The sequence below is a fragment of the Ochotona curzoniae genome, unplaced genomic scaffold (genome assembly GCF_017591425.1).
Source record: "Ochotona curzoniae isolate NIBS_2020 unplaced genomic scaffold, NIBS_Ocur_1.0 contig_66, whole genome shotgun sequence".
Classification (NCBI taxonomy): Eukaryota; Metazoa; Chordata; class Mammalia; order Lagomorpha; family Ochotonidae; genus Ochotona; species Ochotona curzoniae.
This window is the reverse complement of record NW_024466512.1, coordinates 15,025,043-15,050,019: the sequence shown is the minus strand read 5'-3', so window position 1 is coordinate 15,050,019 and position 24,977 is coordinate 15,025,043. Positions and strand designations below refer to the sequence as shown.

Here is a 24,977-nt window from a genome sequence, read left to right as displayed (position 1 = left end):
AAGTTTAGGACTCGAATTAGATATTTCCACTTTCACTTGATCAATTTCCCTATCTGCTCCTGTCTCCTAACTGTCATCTAACAAATTATGATTTATTTGTTTTACTTATTTGTTATGTTTGCCTTATTTATGATGTCACCTTTGACCTTGCCCGTGCCATATGTACAGTTACAGAGATTTTTGTTTAAGATTTATTTTTTTTATTGGAAAGGCAGATATACAGAGAAAGAGAGACAGAAAGATCTTCCACCGGCTGGTTCACTTTGTAATTGACTGCAATGACCGGAGCTGAACTGATCTGAAGCCAGGAGCTCAGAGCCTCTTCTGGGTCTTCCATGTGGGTGCAGGGTCCCAAGGCTTAGGGCTGTCTTCCACTGCCCTCCACAAGCAGGGAGCTGGATGGTAAGTGGAGCAGCCAGGAGGACATGAACCAGTACCCATACGGGATCTCAGTGCATGCAAGGTGAGGACCTTAGCCAGTAGCCTACTGTGCTATGCCCGCTGAGGTATTTTCAATCCATAGTTGGCTGAATCTGGAAGTGTGGAATGCATGGGTACTCAGAACTGACTGTATACAAATCTTCAGTGATCAGACAGACTAGAGCTGAGAGATGTTCAAATAGGTATGAGCAGGAAGATCAAAGCTTACATTCTGCCCACGCTCACATGCCAGAGAAAAGAACAGCTTGGTGAAGAAGGCTGTTGGTGGTGTGGGTATGGAAAAGTGCCAGGGCTCGGCTGTGGCATCTTTTAATTCCAGGTTGGATCTATGCTTTGTTAGAAAAGATGTGATGGGATTAGGAAGGGGGAAAGTACCGAGAATTCCTCCCACCTCAGGAAATTTCTCGTCCCATGCAGGAAACTACTGGTAGGTCTCAGAGACCCACACTAACCCACGATATTTTGCATTTGAATGTTTAATATTCTGCTTAACTCTCTGGCCATAACTTATAGGAAAGCTGGCAGAGGGGGTGTTAGGAAAGACAAGGGATAAAGGCAGTTCTGTGAGCATTTCACTGTCTTTTCTCAAAAAAAAAATTTTTTTTTCTTTCTCTACCACATGAATAGTTGGATTACATGCTTTAATTAAGATCTCTTTCAGCAATTGAAGTATTATTTTGAAATGCGTCTATCTGCTGGCTCACTCCATAGGTGGCTGCAGTGGGCAGTGCTGGACTGGGCAGAAGCCAGGGGCCAAAGCTTCTTCTGGATCTCATGTGGGTGGCAGAGGCCATCTTCTGCTGCTTTTACCAGGCCACTAGCAGGGAGCTAGATTGGAAGTGGAGTGGCTAGGTGTTGAACTGGCTCCCCTATGAGAATGGCATCGCAGTTGGCAGCCTTACCTGTTGTGCCACAAAGCCAGCTCCTACTTTTGCTTCGTTAAGCCTATTTATAGGATCTATCCCAAGATATCCAGGCAAAAATAAGAAAAGATATGTGCACTAGGCTTTCTCTCATTTCTCTATTTGTAATAGCAGAAGACTGGGAACAACTCAGTTAGGGGATAGGTGGAATAAGGAGACATCCCTCCTGTGTGTTCTAGGTAGCAATAAAAAGGAAAGGGCATAGTCTGTGTAGACTGCTAAGGAATTATCTCCAGATCATAGTGTTAGATGAAAACAGAATGTGGAGAATCCTTGCTATCGTTATCTAAGAAATGCACATATATTTATCTGTAATTCAAACACATGGAAGAACAAATCAATAAAAATGGTTATCTCTATGGGGAGGGATGGCAGGGGTTGGTACAGAAGCAAGACTTCTTTGAATGCATTTTGGTTTTCTTAATTATAAACATTAAATACATGGAAAAAAAATAATCCCCTTCAAATCCAGAGCAAAATGAAATACACTAATTTACCAAAGAAGGATTATTTTGGATAACTTTAATATACAATGATTTAATTAGAAAACTTTAGTGGAATATATCTTTTTAAAAAAGTCTTATTTTTGTTGGAAAGAGAGAAAGTAGAGAGGAAGAGATGAGGCAGGGAACCATTTGCTGGTTCATTGCCCCAATGTCTACAGTAGCAGGAGCTGAGCTAAGCCATAGCCAGACGCCAGGAAGCTTCATCCATGTTTCCTACATGTGTGGCGGGCACCCCAGTGCGTGAGCCACTGTCTGCTGCCTTCTCAGGGTGAAGCAAGGCCGGAAGCAGAGCTGGGACTCAAACCCAGATGTGAGATTTGGATGTGGATCTGTCAAGTAGCACCTCAACTGCCCTGCCAGCTACCCCTATGTGGAAGAGAATTCTAAGCATGAGATGTTTTGAATAATATTGTTAGTAATGATATTGATACTACCGCACCTACACCAAGATATGTATTTCCACATGCCTACATATGCATGTGCAACTATCAAATAATTAGAAACCAAGATTCTTGGCATATTAATTTTCCAATCTAAGATCTTAAATGGAAAATCCTGGGATGGTACATTTGGATTGGAAATCTCAGTAAGAATGGACATGCGAAGTAAGAGTATCTTGTTGCACCAGAAAGCAAAGCAGCTAGCAGAGACAATTGTGTCCTATCAGGACTTAAGTGCCAACTTGAAGGACTTCTGATTGTCCAAATACTGAAGAATTTGAGTTAAAGTTAAAAACCATAGTGTATTGACGAATGTAAAGTATGTTACAATGTTCAGAAGGATATATGAGTTGAAAACTTGATAGTTTGCACTCTGGATGCTAGGAAATCAATTTACTGTTTTTGAAAACCAGTTAAAAAAGAGAAATAAATAATAATTTCTTTTTACCTTTCTTTTTGGCTGCCTCAGGGTATCTAAGTAGTTGATGAGAAAAATAAATTTACAAGAGTGCTACTAATAGTGGAGAAGCAAGATTGCAAATGATCATCTTGCAGCCTCTAGTAAAATAATAAGTTAGGAAATATAGTTACTCATGTCTACTAGGTTTACAAATGGATGATGAGACTGACCACATTCTAACGCACTGATCAATCATAATGTCACGAAGAATGACTCCCAGGCATCATGTGCTCCCGAAGTGATCGAGTAAGAAGTACATGGCACTATCAAAAATAGAATCTGAGCCAGTGTCTGACATGAGGTCTAACTACTGGTTTATAGAAAGTGCAGGGGCAGGGGGTCATGTCAGAATGACACCACGGAGCTGAACTCACCAGCTGGAAGGTGGGGTTTCATTAGGCCAGAAGATTTAGCTTCCTCTTCTTTTTTAAGATTTTTATTTATTTTGTTGAAAAGTCAGATATACAGAGAGGATGAGAGAGACAGAGAAAGATCTTCAGTGCACTGATTCACTCCCCAAGTGGCCACAATGGCTAGGGCTGAGCCGAGCTGAAGCCAGGAGCCAGGAGCCAGGGAGGGAACCTCTTCCAGGTCTCCTATTCGGGTGCAGGGTCCAAAGGCTTTGGGTTGTCTTTGACTGCTTTCCCAGGGCACAAGCAGGGAGCTGGATGGGAAGTGGGTATCCGGGAATAGAACTGGCACACATTTGAGATCCTGGTGCGTGCAAGGCAAACACTTTAGCCACTAGGCTACTGTGCCAGGCCCAAGATTTAGCTTCTTTAACACAAAAATTGGCAGTGTAAAGATAATAAGAGTTGTTTCTAGATAACTTACTAGTCTGTAATCTTTGTTTGGCTCCTAGATCAAACAAACCGATTATTTAAAAAAAAAAATGAGAAAAGGGGCCTGGCACGATGGCTTAGTGGTTAACTCTTTCCATTGCAAGTGGGTGATTCTATATGGCCACTGGTTTGCATCTCGGGTGCTTCACTTCCCATCCAGCTCCCTGCTTGTGGTCTGGGAATGCAGTAGAGGATGGCCCAAAGCCTTGGGACCCTGCATCTGCATAGGAGACCCAAAAGAAGTTCCTGGCTCCTGGCTTTGGATGGACTCAGCTCCAGCTGTTGAGGACATTTGGCAAATAAATTAGCGGATGGAAAATTGGATATTGGGCCAAAGGAATTATTTATTCAGTATTGCTTATTTGATTAATTACTTATTTATGATTATAATTGCATTTCTAAAAATTGGTTATAGTCTAGAACTATATTAAAAGATCTGGTATATAGAGATAAAATGATATATCTGGGATTCAAATCAAATAAGAAAAGGGATGGGAACATTTTTGGTTTTTAAAGATTTATTCACTTTTATTTGAAAAGCAGAGTTACAGAGAAGAGAGACAGAAATATTTTCCATCTGATGATTCTCTCCTCAAATGGTCACAATTGACCAGAGCTGAAGTGATCTGAAACCAGGAGCTTCCTCTGGGTCTCCTGCATGGGTACAGGGATCCAAGAAATTGAGTCATGCTTCACTACTTCCCCAGTCCATAAATTGGGAGCTGGGTCAGGAGTAGAGTAGCTTGAACTTGAACTGGTACCCAATGAGATGCTGGTACCAACGATGGCAGCTTAGCTTACTATGCCATGGCATGGGACACAGATGAAAACTTTTTATTTTTTGTAAGCGAGACTGGGCATAAGTTGAAAATTGTTTTTAAAGATTTATTTATTTTTTGAAAGAATAATATTGAGAGAGAGAAGGAAGGAAGAGATCTCTTGTTTGTTGGTTCACTTCCCAAATATCCACAGTAGCCAGTGTTGGGCCAGGCTGAAGCAAGGAGGCATGAACTCCATCCTGGCTTTCCATATTGGTGGACAGACTTGGACCATCCTCTGTTGCATTCCCAAGTACATTAGCAGGAAGCTGGATCGGAAGTGGAGCAACTAAAACTCCAGCTAGCACTCTGATGTGGAATGGTAACATTGCAAGCGTTGATTTAAACTGGGCCAGAATGCTGGTCATAGAGCATACTTCCTTTTTTAAACTTTTATTTTTGGTGATGTTTACATAGTTGCAAAGGATGCATGCCCGCAGGGACTACCTGTTAGGATGGGAAGGGTCAGGAATATGGGAAAGTTGGTGAGACCATTGTTTCCAATTTTCTCTCTTTCTTTCTTCATTTCTTCTTTCTTTCCTTCCTTCTTTCCTTCCTTCTTTCCTTCCTTTCTTCCTTCTTTCCTTCCTTCCTTCCTTCCTTCCTTCCTTCCTTCCTTCCTTCCTTCCTTCCTTCCTTTCTTCCTTCCTTCCTTCCTTCCTTTCTTCCTTTCTTCCTTTCTTCCTTTCTTCCTGTGTCTGAGGGAAAGGGGGGGGGGATGAGAAGGTACATCCAGCTTATCCTAACTGCATCGGAAGCAGGAAATGGGGATGGCCGCCTGATGTCATTCCAGGGTCGCTGATGTGGAGCAAGCTCTGGGGGTGCTGCTCAAGTGGTTCTAGTAGTTCTGGAATGCTGTTGATTTCATTACTCCAGGGATGAGGAAATCCCCCCAAGGTCGTGCCTTGGGTCACTTCAGATGAGGTTTCTTTGGGGACCCTCCCAACTGAATTGCTGGACTCCAACCATGGAGAGCATACTTCTTTTTTTTAAGATTTATTTTATTTTTATTGGAAAGGTGGATATACAGAGAGGAGGAGAGACAGAGAGGAAGATCTTCCATCCGATGGTTCACTCCCTAAGAGCCAATCTGAAACCAGGAGCCAGGAGCTCTTCCAGGTTTCCCACACGGATGCAGGGTCCCAAGGCTTTGGGCCATCCTCGACTGCTTTCCCAGGACACAAGCAGGGAGCTGGATGGGAAGCGGGGCCACTGGGATTAGAACCAGCACCCATATGGGATCCTGGGTGTACAAGGCGAGGACTTCAACCACTATGCTATCACGCTGGGCCCAAGAGCATACTTCTTAAGGTCACTTAGCCCATGAATGCGAAAGCTGGCATCTTAATGTATGTCTGCCTGGCTCCAAAGATCAGAGCCTTCCCGTCTTACTCCACCAGAGTTCATGTCCCTCTTAGGTTCAGACCATTGTGGAACTGTTTATATTGAGGATTTACAGGGTTTTGGAAACAGCTGTTAATTTAAACATGGGGATCAGGGAGATGAAAGCAAAAACATAGCAACAATTACAACAAAAACATCAGAATTGGTCTTCCCTCAAGGGAGGGAAATTTATCCAAAGGAAAGGCAAGAAAGTGGAGATAGACTGCCTAACTGCCACCCTGACTTATCGGGCCTTTTCTATTGCCGCCCACCTGGTGTCTGTGTGGAGAGGCCAGTGAGAGTATCAGGGCTGCTACTTCCTAGGTGTGTAGCCTTGCCGTTCTGTGCCACTTTGGCCAGCCAGCCTCGTCTCTTTAGGATTGCATGAGATTGACCATCCCATGCTTAACACAGTGCCTGGCAGGACCTAAGACGTTAGATGTGCATTTGGAAACAGAGCTGAAGCAGAATGCACCAAGATCCTGAGGATCCCCAAGCAGGGTCAGCTCAGAACATTGCCCAGCACTTTCTTGGGGACCTGGATGCCTTGCCTGAGTTGTGAAGTTTTGTTTAGCCTGTAGGAGGCAATGGCTCAGAGCGAAGCAGTGGAACATTTTCTACCTGATCACGTTTTATTTTGTTACGTGGCTTGATGTGCACGGACAGCTGGAGGTAGATGGGAAGGTTAACAGCCTTAGGTTAACTCTGCCATTTTCAAGATTGGAAAGAACAAGAGCAATTTGTCCTTTCTGGAGCAAGCACCACATTTTTCTCCTTTCTCCCCATCTCTAATTAATCTCCATCTACCTCTAATAACCATAACCCAGCCCACCTCTCCTCGCTAAATCTCGTGCCACGCAAAGGCTCTTTTGAGAGTTACTGGCAGATGTACCTGATAGTTGGTCACGTGGAAAGTGTCCAGGATCTGTGCCTTGCTCCCAAAACCCTCACATGCCGCCTTTTGATTCTTGGGCGTGGGTAGAGATGGGCTCCCCGCCTTGACCCCTGACCTCTCCATGCATGTGACCTGTCCACTTGCTGGGGCTTGGGTGTGAGTGAGCGGCCAGCCGGCCCAGGAGAGCTCAGCCAGAGGGAGCCCTGATTTACGAACTGTCTAGATTTAACTGAGGCTGCAGCACTTTTATTAATAGAACATGCTGCATTTCCTTTTTATAAAAATATGAAGATCACTGCACTCAGGAAAATGCCTGGTGACTTTCTGTCTTTAGGGCTTGTTCATCATCAGGCTAAAATTAAAAGTGAAGTCAGGCCCTTCTTGAGTCTATTTTTAACCAAGTTTAGCATATGAATGTGAATGTGAAATCTTTCTTTAGATCTCCCTTAACTCAATTACTTACTTATGTCAAGCATCCTGCCTGGAATTTGGGCTCTGTGACCTGGTCTACCTTGAGTAGAAAGACCCCAAAAGGGATGTTGTGAACACCTTGGCTGACTTGCTCACTGTGTGTGTGTGTGTGTGTGTGTGTGTGTGTGTGTGTGTGTGTGTTTACCTATTCCAGCTTCCTTTATTCTGGAAAGATAAGGGGGAGTCACTCACAATGTTGAAGACTTTTAAGGGAAAAACCCACTTACCCAACAAAGCAGTTGATGGCCGTTCTCTGGTGCTCAGATCTAAAGTAGCCCCTGGTTGGTATATATTTTTATAGCGACTCCAATTTAGGCACAACCACTTGGGATGGAGGAGAGATACTGGATTATAGGGGAGAGCCTGTTATTCAGGCAGAAAGCGTGAATGGCTCTGGCATACCGAAGGAGACTGAGACAACAGGTGGAGGGAAGGAGGGAAAAACCTCAACAAGGGCCCTTCGTGTCCAGGGAATTCGTGATGAGTGATGAGACTGTTAGGGGAAACTTTTGGAAACCCTCTTAAATTCCGTCTTTGAAATCTTAACGTTTGCTCTTTGAGGACTGTAAAGAGGGGAGGGGAGAGGCCAGAGTCCAATCCGACTCTTAAGATTCTTTGGCCTAAAGTTTCATTACGAGGCAGGGCTGGACAAGGTTCTTTTGTGAACTTATTCATGCTCGTTGTGGAGATTTTTAGAGCAAAACGCTTAAGAAAATCCACTCAGCTGATTGGTCATTTTTTCAAAAGTGATTTAAAAATGGTCATTTTTATAAAAAATAAAAATATTTACAGTTTGTGAAGGTTGTGTTGTTTTTCCTGACACATTTACATGAACATGTATTTAACTCATGCTGCTCTTTCATTAAGGTGTTATTTATTTATTTATTTATTTTGGTAGAGCAAAAAGTTTCTTATATTTTTGTGTGTGGCTGTGAAGCTGGCTTTAAGGATAAATGGGAAGTTGCTTTTTTCTTTTAAGATATGTTGGGGCCCAGCATGATAGCCTAGTGGCTAAATCCTTGCCTTGGAGTCAACTGGGATCCCATATGAGCACTGGTTGATGTCCTGGCTGCTTCATTTTCCATCCAGCTCTCTGCTTGTGCCCTGGGAGAACAATAGAGGATGGCCCAAAGCCTTGGGACCCTGCACCTGTGTGGGAGACCTGGAAGAAGCTCCTGACTCCTGGCTTTGGCTCGGCTCAGCTCCAGCCATTGCAGCCACTTGGGGAGTGAACCAGTGGATGGAAGATCTTTGTTTCCCCTTCTCTCTGTAGATCTGCCTTTCCAATAAAAATAAATAAGTAAATATTAAAACTAAGCAAAAACTCCAGTAAGATATATTGTATTTGTTTGAAAGGTAGAGTTAGAGGGAGACACAGAGATCTTCCATCTGCTCATTCATTTCCCAGTTTCCAATGGCTGCAATGGCTGGGACTGGGCCAACCTAGCCCTCCATCTGAGTCTACTACATGGATAGCAGGGGCTGGATACTCGTTCAATTCCCACAGCTTCCCCAGGCCCATTAGCAGGGAGTTTGATCAGAAGTGGAGCAGCCAGGACTTGAGCCAGTGCTCATATGAGATGTAGCATCACAGGCTGTGGCTAATCCTCTGTGACACAACACCAGACTGGCCAGTTGATTTTGCTAGCCCACTGATGATGAGATTGTTTATGGCTGGAGAACTCTGAAGATGTTTACAAATAGTCTGAGAAGGGAGTGTAGGGAGAGTGTGCAAGACTGTGAGATACAATGGTCACTTTGCTTTGGGGAAATGGGAATTACATTTTAAGGAGTTCTTTCCATATACTAATTATGTTTTCTGTTAAAACCAATCCAAATGAAATATTGCATATTTATACCATCTGTCTGAAAAACCGTATGTGGGCTTTGCCTGCCATTTCACAAACCACTTGCACGCTTTAGTTTCTGTTCAATAAAACTTTGGGTTAAATTACAGCTCCTTTAGGCTTAGAGGTGGTTTTTAATTCCCAAAACTTTGTGCTGCTGCTTGGTTGAAGTTAGTGTTACGGGATTAATACTTCATGCCTTGCTGAGTACAGAGCAGAGTAGAGAGGAGGTGGAGAAACGCTTGGATGGCTCAGTCCTTGGGCACACAGAGACTAAGAGATGTCCCACGGCTTCTGGATGGGGCCTGGGGCCTGGTGAATGGATAAATCCTGATCACACTTTTTCTTGAAGCTATTCAGTTGTACCCCATTTTGCCTTGAGACTCAACTTTATTCAGTCAGTCAAATGGTTCATCTCTTTAAAGCCATTTAGCTTCATTTGTTTGGTCTCAACCTGCCCTCTTGGAAGCTTAAGGATTTTTTTTTTTTGAGATTTATTTTATTTATTTGAAAATCAAAAAGAAGGGGATAGAGAGAGAAAGAGAGAGAGAAAGAAAGAGACATGTTTCTTCCATTGCCGATTCATTCCCCAAATGACTGCAATGGCTGGAGCTGGGCCAGTCTGAAGTCAGGAGCCCAGAACTTCTTCTGGGTCTCCTACCAAGGTGCAGGGGCCCAGGCATTTGAGCCATCTTCCACTGCCTTCTCTGGCAAATTAGCAGGGAGCTAGAGCAGAAGTGGAGCAGCACCCATACTGGTTGTCAGTACTTCAGCCATTACCCATTACGCCACAGTGTGGCCCCTGAGCTGCAGGATTGCACAGCTAGAGCTTCAGGGTAGAGCTAAGCAATGGTCTGGCTGGCTGTTGCCTCTTTCTTGACACAGACAGATAAGGAAGGAAGAGTGGGGCACATCCTGAAGCTGTCCCCTGCTGAGATCATGCCTGGAAAAATTGTAGTGTGTGTGGGAAAAGCCCAGCTTAACCTTTGCTGCTTTCACTGTCAGGATTTGTGGGGTGTTTTGCCACGCCTGAGATCCCCAGTGTTTTGCCTAGTAGACAGATGTCCTCTTGCCCAGCTGCCACCACGATCCTCCCTCTCTTAATCAAAGAACATTTCATTACTATGGAACCCTCCTGGATGCTCCTGGCTGGGGAAGATGTGGCTGACTCTCATGAGTGCTTTGGAATATGATTCTTTCTTCTCTTGACTTTAACAACACTATTGTAACAATGTAACAGAAAATATTTGAAAGAAAAGAAATAATGATCTGCCATACTCAGTTATTTGACTTTTCCTTTTTTTAAGATTTTTTTAAAAAAAAATTTAAAGTCACATATACAGAGAGGGGAAGAGACAGAAAGTTTTTCTGTCCAATGATTCACTCCCCAAGTGGCCGCAATGGCTGGAGCTGAGCTGATCCAATGCCAGGAGCCAGGAGCTTCTTCCAGGTCTCCCAACAGGTGCAGGGTTCTAAAGCTTTGGGTCATCCTTGACTGCTTTCCCAGGCCACAAGCAGGGAGCTGGATGGGAAGCGGAACTACTGGGATTAGAACCAGCACCCATATGGATCCCAGTGCATGCAAGGCAAGGATTTAGGTACTGGGCTACCATGCCAGACATTCCTTTTATCCATGTATGTGTATTTTATCTTTTACTATTTATTTGAGAGCCAGTGAAACAGACAGACAGATAGACAGAACTTCCCCATGTGCTAGTTTACCCCATAAATGGTCAAAAGAGAGGAACTCAGTTGAGGGCTCTCCTGTGGGTGGCAGGGCCATAACTATTTGAGCCATCACCATTGCCTCCCAAGGTCCACATTAGCAAGAAGCTGGAGTCAGGAGCCAGAGCACACCCAGGAATTCCAGTGTGGGAGGTGGGTGTCACAGCTGCCAAACACTTGCCCCAGTGTGTATTTTAACAGTCTTCACTTATCCAAGACGGATACATATCAACATTCTTGGTGGCTGCCTTAAAAAGTAACAGTGGATAACAGGGAAGCCCGTCCATGCACTGCTCTTTCCTCTTTTGTGTTTTATGCTCTGGTGCTACTTTTGCATCACTACTCTTGGGCATCAGGGTCACTAAAGTAGGGATTCCTTGAATCCAAGCACTATGATACATTGCCAGCTGTGATGTAACCATTTGTGGGTTTCTGTTGATGGAAACCCAGCAGGGAAACACCGGACAAAGCTGTGATTCACAGCCTGGGCAGGAACCAAGTGGGATGGGGAGAGATTGCTACATGCTACTCAAAACAGCCTGCAACTTAAAACTTACAAATTGTTTACTTCTGAACATTTCCATTTAATATTTTTGGATCACAGTTGACTGTTGGCAACTGAAACCATGAAAAGTGAAACCACCCAGTTGATCTTATATCGTTTTCTCTGTTTAATACCATATTATAAAACTATTTTCTGGAAGCATGTGTTTCCTTCATAACATAATTTTCCATGACTACGTGATATCCCACTGGGATGATCTCCCAAAATATATTGAATTATTTATCTACTAATGGGCAATTATGGTTCTAGTTTTTCACTTTTATCCACAGTATAGTAATGAATACTTCATGCACGCAGTTTAGGAATATTCCCAGGAGTGGGATCGAAGAGCAGAAATATATAGTTGCCATGTTGCATTATAGTAAAGTTGAGGAGTTAACAGTGACATGAATGTGTTTGGTTCACAATAGCTAAGTGGTTCCTCTCGGCCTGGGATTTGAATCTGGGCTTACTGCTTGCTACTTGCTAGCTACCTACAACCTTGGCCATGTTTATTTAGTCTCCCTGGGCCTTAGGTATTGCTTCTGTAAGATGGGGGTGCTGTGGTTTGGAGGTGCTTTGAGTACATCCTATAAGGCTCACGGGCTGGAAACTTGCCCAAGAGTTGTGGTGCTGAGAGGTGGTGGACCCTCTAAGAGGTGGGGCCTGGCTGAAGGTGATGAGGGGGCACCATGCCCTTGTGGAGGTTTGTTGTAGGTGTCCTGGGACTTTTGTTAGTTCCCCAGGGAAGACAGCATGACTTATAAAAAGCCATCGTAACCCCTGCACCCTATGTCTTCCGTGGGCTCCCTTGTGTCTTGTTCTTTCTTGCATGGATCGACGGCTGCCATGACTCCATTTTCCCCATTGTGATACAGCCAAAGGTCCTCCACTGGAGCTCAGGCCAATGGGGCAGCCCAGGCTTTCAGCGTCCCCAGACAGTGAGCCAAGCTGATATCTTAAAAAAAGGTAGGCGAGGTTAGGAGGGGAGTGGAACCCCAGTACTTACCTCATAGGGCTGTTATTGGGAATGAGTTAATATTTATATAGTACTCAGCAAAGTGCCAAACCAAGTATACTTGGTGCCTGTTAGATCAATGTATCTATCTAGTTTCAAAAACATTTCAAATATGAAAGTGACATTTCAAAGATAAATAGTTCAACATGTTTATTAGTATTTCCAGGAAGTACCTTCCCCCCTTCCAATCTCTGTTCGGAAAAGAAAAACTAAGATTTTAAAGGTCACTTTACAGAGCAGATCCACCTGGAATGATTCTCTGTGATGTTGTGCACAGGTTCTTCCTTAACCTTTTGAATGAGCCTTGTATCCCTTCAGGGTCATGTCTGGGATGAAGGTGCCCACCTTAACGCTCGTGTCCGGGGGATTTGAACCATCCAGGAAGGACAAACCTGCGGGTATTTTAGGGTCTGGGACTTCCTTCCTTTCTTGCTGAAGGCTGTGAAGGAGCATCCCGATTTTGATGTCTGACATTGCTTTTACCTGTGAGAACTGCAGGAGATTCTGGGGCTGTGGCGTTAGGGCACAAGTGAAGGGGTTTCTGCGACAGTGACGCCCGGACTCTGCTGGTGGGGCTGTGCTGAGACTTCTGCCGGACAGGCAGCGAGGTGCTCGAGCTGGTGCAAGCCTTGATCTTTGCTAAGAATTCGACTCTCGCGTGTGTTTAAACACGGAAGCCAGAGAAACCTCTGCGAATCAGCCCACCGCAGCCTTGGTGCGTTGTGTCCCCCGCTCAGCCTGGACCCCGCGTCCCCTTGGAGGTGGCCTCTGAGGCTGCCCGCCCCCTCCTTGTAACGCTCACTAGGGCATAGCCCTGGGCATTGGAGACTGGGGGAGCGCCAGGCCGGACGCTGCACGCCTGGGAGTGCGGGGCGGCGCCCGCGGCCACATGGTGCTCCCGCGGTCCCGAAAGGCAATCTGTGGATTTGAAACGTTTCCAGGTCTGGGGGTCATGGCTTCCCCCCACCCGGGTCTTTTCTCCTGGGCTGGGGAAGCGGCTTTCTTTGGGAACGCCATTACCCCCAGTGTACTAGGTTGTATGGTGGACTTTACCTACAAATGCTCTTCAAATGAAGCTCAACACATGTTTACCCTGGGACAGTAGGAAGCAGCAAAAACCAGCTCTCGAGGGGTCCTTTTTCCATAACCAGCTGCTGTTTGAGCTGCTACTTTGCCTTATTTTCTACAAACTGCTTTTTAATTCTTTTCTGGTTGTAATAGTACTATAGTGCTCAACTTGGGATTTTTCTTTTCCCCTTGACATTATCTTATAAACATACACACTGACTGAGTGATACTTTATGGAATATAGAGAGCTGCTCCATTGCTGGATATTCAGTATGTGTGAGTGTGTGTGCTTTTTCTTTGAAAATAGCAAATTTATTTACATATTAATTCAAAGATTTACTTATTTGAAAGGCAGAGCAGGAGAGAGCAAAAACAAAAGTGAGGAGATGCCTTTCATCTGTTGTTTCCCCAAATAGGTAGGGCTGGGCCAAGCCAAAGCCAGGTGAGGGACCCAAGCCCTGGACCATCACCTGTTGCCTTCCTGGGTGCAGTAACAGGAAGTTGGGTCAGAGGTAGAGCAGTTAGAACTGGGACTGGCACTCCAATGTAGGATGCTGGCTTAACCCATTATACCACAGCCTTGGTCCCCTAGTGAATATCTTTCTGCCTTAACTTTAAAAAAAATTATACTGTTATAGTCTTGTTATTATATGGCTTCCCAAAAGGCAAAAGGAATTTTTACTCGTGTCAGTTGTGTATTTCAGGTGAGCAGAACTTAGGAGGTTCTGTGTGAAACTGTGATTGCAAACCTACAACTGCATTCTGCAAACTGCTCATTCCCACCTCTGGATATTGGCTTGTGAGCCAGCTAAGGGACCGAAGTTTGACTGTTTCAGGGACACAGGTAGCTCTGGAGGTTGTGTTGGATGGGAAAGTTTAAAGCACGGAGTTGTCAGCCTGTGAGCGAGACTTTTTCCATGTGTGTGTTGGGGTTGACTCTCCAAACCTTCTGAGGAGACAGAGTCTATCCTGGGGAATGTGAGGTTGTACTTTCTTTGGCCATGGACCAGGCTTGAAGATACTCTGAGCTTACTTCTTTCACAGTTACATTGCAATTGCTTCTGGGGGAGTTGGTGCTGTATGGAGAAAGAGTTCTATTCCTCAATGGTGCATTTCGGTCCCTTTGTGTGTTAAATGAGTGGAGTGAAAGGTAGCTGTTACAGCTATTTGATCTGCAAGGACCTGTGTCAGGTAGGATTCATTTTGGGGTTGTCACAATCGAGTCTTACGCTGTGTGAAATCCATTAGAAGGCCTGTCCCATGTCACTGTTCTCATGTTCATGGTGCATTGCATGTGACAATGAAGGCAAAAAATTAAGGCTGCTGTGTTTGTCCTGCTCCTCTCAGGCTAGGGAAGAATTCTGGTGTCCTATTACTTAAGTGAGTTCTACACTTCTCCTTAAAATTATTCCCTATTCCTAGCCCATTTGTAGATGATGGGAAGACTTGAAATGTATAAACTGTGACAGGACAAATTTTAAGATTTATTTTATTTATATGAAAGGCAGAATTACAGGAAAAGAACAGGAGAAATCTGTTCTCTGGTTCACTCCCTAAATGACTACAATGGCTGGACTAGGCTGAAGCTCCAAGCTCTGTTCTGATTTCTCATGTGGGTGGCAGAGGCCCGAGTATTTGGGGAAGTTGCTTCCCTAGGCATGTTAGCAGGGTGCTGGATGAGAAGTGGAGCAGCAGGACTTGAACTGGTGCTCACATGGGATGTCTGGGTCACAGAGGGCAGTTTATCCTCTGACCATGACTCTGCCCCACCCTACTCCGTGACTGGGCATTTTGGTCATGACTGTGCAAGCTCAATGATATCTCCCAAGTCTTTGTAGATCAGTTTGAAACTCAATTAGTGGTTTCCAGTTTGTGTGTGTGTGTGTTTTAAAAGATTTATTTAATTTTTATTTGAAAGATATAGTTGTACAGAAAGGAGAGGCAGAGAGAGAGAGGAGAAAGAAAGAAAGAGGTTGATCTTTCATTCTCTGGTTCACTTTCCAAATGGCCCCCAATGACTTCAGCTGAGCCAGTCTGAAGCCAAATCTCCCACATGGATGCAGGGGCCCAAGTCCTTGGGCCATCCTCTGCTATCTTCCTAAACCATAAGCAGGGAGCTGGACATGAACCACAGCTCATGTTATTCCAGAGCCATAGGCAGAGATGTAGCTTACTAAATCATGGCACCAGGCGCTCTAATTTGCTTAGTCCAAATGATTTTAATTGCATTATGAGGCTGCATATTAACAACCTGGTAATAAGCACAGGCATTAAGGCTGATCACTGCTTAAGTCTTTGAGATCAAATACAACCATCTGGTGTTTTGGAGGCTGCCAGTGAACTGTATTCTTAAGGCTCCCTCTTAATTTCATTCTCTGCTCTTGGAATTTGATAGAGTTGAGCCTAGTAATTTTAAGAATTCTTCCACCAGTGGAGATGGCTGTTTTGAATGCGCGCGCGCGCGCGTGTGTGTGTGTGTGTGTGTGCGTGTGTGTGTGCGCGTGCGTGCTAATTGTGCTGTTGACTGTGGAGGTAGCTCACGTACTGTCCTCAGGGAGCATGCAACTGAGTCCTCAGGATGAAGCAGCAAAGACAACATTCTAATGAACGTTTGAAGACAGCTATCAGTAAACCACTGTTCACTGATAACGCCTAAGTAGTGATGTTGTGTGGAAGGAGAAGGCTAGTGAGGCTTTGGTGTTTGGAGGAGACCTCCCGAAGGGGATGGGATCTGGAAGCATCTGACTGGGCAAACTTTGGATGACTGAAAGTGAAGTTACACACTCAGAAGAGAACATGGTGGGAACAAGGTAGAGAGAGCTTAATTATGATAGGCGGGAGGTTAGGATGATGGGCTGGCTCAAAAGGGGAGCTTCCTTTAAACCACCACCACCACCAACACCGCCATCATCAACAACAACATTATCAGCAGCTAATATATATATGTATATAATAGTCTAAATATTTATTTATTTGTTTGAAAGGCAGTTAGAGAGAGAGAGTTAGCTCTTCCATCTGTCGATTCACTCCCCAGGTGGCTGAAGTGGTCAGTACTGTGACTCTGAGCTGCTTCTGGGTCTCTCATGTGGATGCCAGGGGCCCAAGCACTTGCACTGTCTTTTTCTCTCCTAGGCCATTAGCAGGAAGCTGTATCAGAAGTGGAGCAGCCTGGGAATGAACCAGAGATGCTGACCTGCAAGCATTAGCTTACCCACCGCGTGACAGTGCTGGCCCTTAGCAGCTAACATTTGTTGTGTGCTCACTATACCATTCTAAGGGCTTTAAAGTGTTAGCTTAATTAATCCTCAAGAAACCTCATAAAACAAGCAGCAGTTGTTAGGTTCACTGACAGAGTACTGGGTTATAAAGAAGTCAAGTACCTGACCTTTAGTTTGTGGAAGAGCTGAGACTTGTATTGTCTGAGTCAGGCAGCCTGCTTTCAGAGGTGATGCCCTTTGTAGCCATGTAACAGTCGCTCTTCATAACAGTTGACAGCTCCTGATGGGATTCACATGGACACTCCTGGATACAGTGGAATCCCAGGTTTGCAAGTGAGATTGGGCTCACCTTGGATATGTCCTTGAGCCTCAACTTCCTTACCTGAAAAAGAGGTGATGAAATTTATCTCAGAGCTGCTGAGTGTTAAATGGTATGGTAGATAGAATCACTTAGCAGGACGCTAGGTTGAGAGTGAACAGGCAGGGGATGTAGCTGCTGTGGGCGTAGGTTTCACAGATAGGTGTGGAGCTTGGATGATGTCTCTGGGAAGTAGGGTAAGACATGATTCAGGAGGAGTTTATTTGGTAGCCATCTGAGGTAGGGAATGGCGCACACAGGTGCCAGGTGCCACATTCTTTCTTTGGAGCATCCAAGGAATGAACTGTGAGTTCCAGATGTGGCTCTGCATTGCTTTAACAATCAACTGCGTTTGTCTTCCACAACTTGGAGGGTAAAACCAGATCACTGTCATTCTCCTGAAATTTGATGCCAGTTGTGCATTCCAGAGGCTGAGTTCTCAGTGTTCTGGCTCTGCTGGTTCCTGTTTCCTGATGGTGCTGACCATAGATAAATGCCTGGCATCTGCCAGAGGGAAAGCAGATACTGGAAAGGAGCAAGTTCCATTGCCGATGAAGTTAAGCAATGCATGGAACAACGAGAACCATGACAGAGACATTTAAATAAAGTGCACAAGAAAAAAAGCACAGTGAAAGCGAAAGGCTTCTGAGGCAATTCTGCTTAGAAAGGTCCCAGATGAGACACCGACTAGAAACAGTGCTCTGAGAATTTGTGCACCAGTGGAGCCTCGTGCTGCCCGCCTTGTGTCCCTGCCCCCTCACACTGCTCACATGGTCAGTCCCTTGGCACACGTGGCTGGCTGTAACTAGAGGTGATTATTTTTTTTCCACATTATTTCATCCAAGAATTTCAAAATCCACAGGGGGGAAAATGTCTCTAAGGGAGAATCATTTCTTGTTCTCTGATTTTCTATCTTCTTGGTTGTAACAAGCCTGTTTATTCTCATCCTGTATGTTGAATATAATCAAACTTGGGTTTTTTGGAATCACCAAGTGCCAATTTTGGCTCCTAATCCAGTATTGAAACAGTATTTTGAAACTCTAAGAGGCTGTAAAGAAAAACAAACAAACAAACAAACAAACAAATCTGTAGTTAGCAGAGTACTTAGTCTAATGGCTAATATACCCGTGTCCCATGTCAAAGTTCTTGGATTTGCTTGCCAGCTCAGCTCCTGACTCCAGACTTCTGCTGATGCACACCCTGGGGGCAGCAATGGTGGCTAAAGTAATTGGGTCCTGCAGTTCATGTGGGAGACCTGGAGTGAGTTCCCAGTTCTTGACTTTGGCTCAGCTTCATTTTGGCTATTGTGAACATTTGGAGAGTGAACCAGTGGATAAGAGCATTTCTTTTCTCTCTCCCTCTCTCTTTCACTCAAATAAGAATAAGAAAAAGTGATTTGAAAAAATGCAAAAAAAAAAATAGTGGAATTGTAGAGTCACTATAGAGCTTTTAGTTTTCAAACAAGGCTAGAATCACATTGATACTTACAGAGCTCTTGGTGCCAAGTGGCACTTTGGAAAAAGTGGAAGGTTATCCATTTTTTAATTTTTCAAATTTTATTTGTAGTTACTTCTTAAGTCAGAGAATCTTGAATATGTAGTTGATGGCTTTGATGGAATATATTTCCTGTTGCATGTCTTTATTATGTAATTGGTGTCTGTCCAAAGACAGTGATGCCAGCCTCACTGGGAAAATAATTCCTTTCCAATTTATTTTACTTGAAACAGGGGGAGTTTCCAGCCTCCAGTGCTTGCTGCTTTACAGCTCAACACACACGCCACTTTCTTCCTGATTCATTTAAACAAGAAATACTTACTGAACACCTACTGTGTTTTAGGTGATGAGTGGTGAACAGAGGAGATGCAGTCCTTAGGAACAGACCTCACTGACTAATGCAGAAAATGAACATCAGCCAAAAAACATATAGACAAATGCCAAAGCATAAGGTGAGATAACTCGTATGAAGGATAAGCAAGGTTTTCATCCAGTCCAAGGTAGACAGATGTATTGGAGCCCTCCAGAGGTTACTCACCCAAAGAAGGTTCTCAGGGCCTTCTGCGATGGTTGAGTGGCTAAAATCCTCACCGTGCAAGTGCTAGGATCTCATTTGGGTGCTGGTTCATGTTCTGGCTGCTCCACTTCCCATCCAGTTCCCTGCTATGTCCCTAGAAAGCAGTATAGGGTGGCACAAAATTTCGGACTCCTGAACCTGCCTGCGAGACCTAAAAGAAGTTCCTGATTGTGGCCGTTTAGAGAATAAACCAGCAGGTAGATGGGCTTTTTCTTTTTCTCTTCTTCTCTCTATAAATCTGATTTGCCTTTCCAATTAAAATAAATAAATCTCTAAAAACAAAACAAAACAAAACAGGTTCTTATAAAGATGTAACCAAAGATCAGATATTAAAAACGACTATGCAAGGGGCAGGCACTGTTGCTGCATGGGATGCTGGCATCTCGTATTGGGTGCAACTCTTTTTTTTAAACTTTTATTATTATTATCATTTTATGATACATTTCCATAGGCCTTGAGATTTTTCTTACCCCCTCCCTAGATTCTCCCCCTACACTGAGTTTCCTTGTATTATTATTATAGTATAGTTCTTCATAAACAGCCATATGTCCATCATTGCATGCATGAACAATGGCAGAGAGTCTAGTATCCTATTGTCAAGAGATAGTTAACAGTTTTATTGGGAGTCCATCTTTGATCTGGAGGCAGAGATGCATACTGCATTGTATCCTCACATCTGGATATGAAAGTCTCCATTACACAATTACCATACCTCTCCTTAAATGAAAAGCCACAATACAAAATCAACAACAGGAAGAAAAATAGAAATTTACAATGCCATGAAGTCTCAAGAGGTTTTGATAGTCCAACAGTCCTAAATTGTTGTCGATCCCGCCACTCCAGTTGCTATAAGATCTCTCCAGAATCCAGTGGCTGCTATGGTCCAACTTATAGTTTCCATCTGCCCTGATTTTCACTGCCAACACTTGGTTGGAGTAGTTGATAAATTTTTTTCTGTCCTCCGTTTTCTGCCATGGTACTGGGTGTCCTCTGCCATGGTACCAGAGGCTCCAATGTACTGCCATATCCTCCTTGTGCCTTTGGATATGCAATCCACTGCTCTGTCTGAGCCACTGAGAAGGCCCAGCTGTTACACACACTCCACAATCAGACTGTGGAACCTGCAGTTCTCTCCATGGTTGGGGTTCTGAGTCCAGTGGTTCAGTGTGTAGGAAATCGCCAAAGAAACCTCATTTGAGGCCATCCCAAATCTGATTCTTGTGTGTGTTTACCAATATAAAGTCTACGCCAAATCAGCCTACGCATACACTGGTAGTTGCAATTGCTGGGTCAGTTCTGTCTCCAGTCCCATGTTTTATGAAAACCAAAGGGTGTTGGAGTCTAGCCCGATCCTGCCCACCACATACTTGGCCTTCACGCAAATCAGTGGGAACTGCAGCCTTGTCAGAGCATCTTGCAATAATCCCCACCAGGCCTGCCCCCTACCCTGGTTCCTGTGCTGGCCAATATGTACAGCTGACTGGTCCTGTCTGTCCCATATCCCATTTGGCTCTTGTACATGTCAATGGACATTGAATCCTAGTTCATCCCAACCAGCCCCTCTATCCAGCACCACACTGGTGCCAGTGGGTGCTTTCATCTGTCTAGCTGTGCCTGTGCCTGACAGAATTTGCCCCCTGTACCAGCATTTGCCAACTGATGTTGCGGCAAAGCCCAACCCACCCAAATGCACTCTGGCTTATGCATGTACCAGGAAATACAGTTAGCCCAGCGTGGCCTTTCCCTGACCCTGCTCACATGTAGGCCATCAGATGTTGCGGCCTTGCTTGGTCTGGTCTGCCCACATCCCAGCTCTCATGCTCACCAGTGGGAGTAGTGGCCCAATAGGGTGGTCCCACAGTACCCCCACTGGGTTCATCCCATCCCCCTGGATTTCACTTGTGCTGGTTGGATGCTGCGGCCCAGTCTGGCACAGCCTGCCCCGCCTCAGCATTTGCCAGTGACTGCTATAGTCTGGCCGGGCCGGGCCCACCCCCAATTCCAGCTCATGCTGCTGGGAGCTATAGCGTAGCCCAGCCTGCCAGCCCCCAGTCCTGTCCCTAATGTGGTCTGGTTGGTATTGCATCCTGACCCCGTTCGACCCACACTTCATTCTGGCACTTGGATTCTCCAGTGGGTGATGTGAACTGACACAACATGGCCTGCACCAAATGTGTGCCAGTGGATACCGTATTTTGGCCTGGTTTGGGATGCTCCCCATCTTGGTTCTTGCATTCACCTGCAGGGAGTATATCTTGACAGAGGAGTTACCCAAGCTCCTCCATCAAGATTTCTCCCACCAGATCTCGTGCACACTGGTGGGTCCGTGGGCCAGCCCTACTTAGTCTACCTTCTGTTCCACAGAAACAGTGGCCTTTCCTGACCGGTCCTCACCCATTCTGGTTCTTGTTGTTGGGTGCTACAACCCATCCAAGCCTGGTCCGCACCCAGGCACAGCTCACCCTTGGCTCAGCAAGAGCAGAGACCTAGCTTAGCCTAGCCTGTCCTATACTCTCCCTGGTTCTCACAAGCACCAGTAGGTGCTGGAGTCTAGCCCAGTCCGGGGCATCTCAGACCCAACTCTACACCCATGCTGAGATACCTTGCAGCCATATCTGGACCAAACTGCAGCTTCCTCCCTGGCCCTCATGCTCACCAATGGGAAGCACTCCCTGGCCAGGGCATCCCTTTGCTCCCCAACCAGGCCTGTTCCCATCTACAGATCTCGCACATGCCAGTGGTTGCTCTGACTTGGCCTTGCATAGCCCCTCATCTGTCTTAGCTTTTGCCTTCAGATGCTGCAGCCTGGCCTCGCCCAGCCAGCCCCCAGTCCCAACTCTCACTGGCAGGTACTGTTACCTGGCCCTGCTTAGTCTGCTCCCATCCCTGGCTCATGTAAACCAGTAGGTGCGATATCCTGGCACAGCGTAACCTGTACTCCAGCCTGGTTTCTGCACTTGCCAGTGGGCTAAGGTTTGCTCAGCCCTGCCTGGTCTGCCCCTTCCAAAACCAATCCATACACTTGCCAAAGAACGGGGCTACTTCGCACAACCCCTAGTTCTGGACCATGTGTTCACCAGTGGGAGCTATGACCCCATACAGGAGTTTCCCACATTCCCCCACTCGGCCTACTCCCAGACCCAGATTTTACATGTGCCAGCAGGTGCTAGGCCCTTGCCCGGCATAGCCTGCCCCTCCATCTTGGCATTTGTATGAGCTGGAGGATGTTGCAGGCTCGCCAGCCCCACACCTTGTTTAGAATGCCCATGTAGGTGTTGTGTCTTAGACCTGCCCAGCCTATTCTTGGCCCCAGTACCTGTGAGTGTTGGCGGGTTCCATGTTCACACCTAGTTCAGCCCATCACTACCCCAACTCTTGAGCTAACTAATGGGACTTGTATTTCCACAGGGTTGGGCTCACTATCCCCTGCAGATTCTACCCCTGGACCTACTTCTCTTGTGTGCTGGTTAGTGTCATGGCCCTGCCTAATGTGACCCGTCCCCTGTTCCGGCATTCAGTCAGGTACTGGGATCCAGCTCTGCTAGACAGGCCCCCAGCCATAGCTTTCATGTGGGGTGGCATGTGGCGATCAGTGATGCTCTGCACTAACAAGCCCATCTCAGGACTCCCATGTGAGCTGGTGAATCCATCTGATCCATACAGATCTTGCAATCTCTCACCTCAAAACCACCAGTTCTCTGACCCCTTGCTTACCTGCAAATACAGTAGCTTTGAGTGTCCCTCATGATTCATTCCTCACCTACACGTACAGTGATCTTATCCATGGATGTCCCTAGGCAGTAATTGATACCCCCAAGTATCAATACACTTGGCGTGCTGTTCGCCCACAAGCCGAATCCTTCCCCAGGCCAGGATCTGTGGATAGAGAGCTAGGGTCCCCATCAGGTAGCCTTGCGATGCATGGGTTCTCCCAGCCGCAGTCACGTGGCGGGGAGTGTAAGGTACCCACTTTGTCACCCAGACTTCCCTGGGTTCTGGATGTAACTCTTATTGCTTGGTTTCTCACCTGTGTTGCCTGCCTGTCAGGGTTGCTTTGAATACCAGTCATACTTGTGTGAACCCTAGGACCCTCGCTGAAGGTGAGGTGGGAGGGGGGCAATTGGAGCAGGCGGCTGAACATCTGTCTGAAGTCCAGCTGTTTGCTGTGCAGGGCTTGGCTCAGGGCTGGGAGGCAGTGCTGTTTGTCTCAAGCCCTGACAGACTGTGGCATATGCAAACAGGCTTCCCTTCCAGGCAGACGGGCCCTGCACCCAGATGGCCATGGAGTCCCTCATTTGGCGATTGTCATTCACAGCTGAAGCCTGCATGTGCCAGAAGCTGTCGGAGGTCAGGTTCCTCTCTAGATGAATGCTGCTTCCCCTAGTCTCCTTGTCTGAGATTTCTAGAAAAGGGGATAGTAGGACAGCATGATTTCTAAGTGGCTTTAAAAGTAATGATTGAGGCTAATTAGAAAGCAGTGGCATTCGAGCAGTGCTTCGGGCACCTGTTGTCATGCAGGCGGCTCAGGGAAAGAACAGTTTGTTTGGCAAAACCACTGGAATGTTTCTGGTGGGGGGCGGAAGCCCGGCAGTGGATGGTGGGTTTGCTTTTGGGGTGTGTCGCCTTCTTCCGAGCAGATGGGGCTAAAGGAATTTTCCGAGGGGGGAGGGATGGCATTGGCCGGGGAAGGCCCGAGGGTTGCTTCCTGTCCAAATGGTCCATTCATAAAACGCCTCCGCCTCCTTCTCCAGATGGCACTAGCCCCTGTCTGTTTTCCCCCCCGCCCCCCCGCCAGCTCAGGGGTTTGTTTCGAAGAGGGGAGGAAGAGCGCAGTCAGCAGAAAAAGTGAACAGAGCCTCCCTCGCCAGGATTCGGGGGTTTCACCGCCCTTGCCGACTGAGGATGATAGATGGCCCAGGCCCTGCTGCATTGCATGGTCAGCTGTGAGCCAGAGTCTGCCACGGGTGTCTGGCCAATCTAGGGACTGACACATGCTATCGTAGTCTGGGCTTAGAGATACTGTGCCGTGGTGCTGCCACCTGGGGTAGGGTGGGTGACTGGGGGAGGCTCCAGGACTTGCTGTGCAGCAGCTAAAGAAGGTGCATCTGAATGGCTGCGGGGTGATGGGCGGCTCATGAGGGTCCATTTGTCCCGCTGCCCTGGAGAGAGCCAGGCTGCCCCTTTTCCTTCCCACTTCTCTTGGCGCTTCTTTCCCCGACCTCATGTCCCCACACATGTCTCTTTCCCCATCTTTCTTGCAATCTCTGTCTCATGAGGACATCTTGAGTCTGTGTGGGATGTTGCTATCTTGAGGACAGCTTCTTGGTGGGGCAGAGCAGGCACCAACTTCCTTCCCTCACATTCTTTACTGACTGGCGGAAGTAGCCCTTGGTCAGATGGAGAGGAGACGCCTTTGATGCTGGCATTTCACACCCTTGTCACGGTTGCCGAGGAGCTGGTTACAGTGCTGGCCCCAAGTTCAGGCAATACTGACCCCTCTGCTGTGGAGCCTGCTTCCGCCCTGCCCCTGCTAATGCTTTCCAACAGAACCTTCATGTCCTCCCATCTTGTAGGGTTAGTGTAGGTTTGGCTGGTGGTTGTGGGAGCAAGTTAGATGTTTGAGTTTAGGGATCCCCACAACACTGTGAAAGCCGTGTTGGTTGAAGCCAGGAATGATGTCCGCTAATCCTGTCTGCATTAAGGCACTGCAATTATTTTTACAGTTGCCTTTAAGCCTCATAGAGACAGACCTGGAAGGTGGATGCTGGTCCGGGGACAACAGCTGCTCCTTCAGCTCCCTCTCGGCTGAGGGTTTACTGCAGTTGTATTTGGTGTTTTCTTTTTTAAAGATTTATTTTTATTATTTTTTTATTGGAAAGGTGGATATACAGAGAGGAAGATCTTCCGTCCGATGATTCACTCCCCAAGTCGGCTGATGCTATGCCAATC

General features: G+C 46.1%; 1 protein-coding gene across 1 annotated transcript in view; it reads left to right on the top strand.

Moving 5' to 3' along the window:
• Window positions 1-24,977, top strand: part of RBM20 (RNA binding motif protein 20) — a 180,211-nt gene that overhangs the window by 16,405 nt on the left and 138,829 nt on the right. The window lies entirely within an intron of this gene.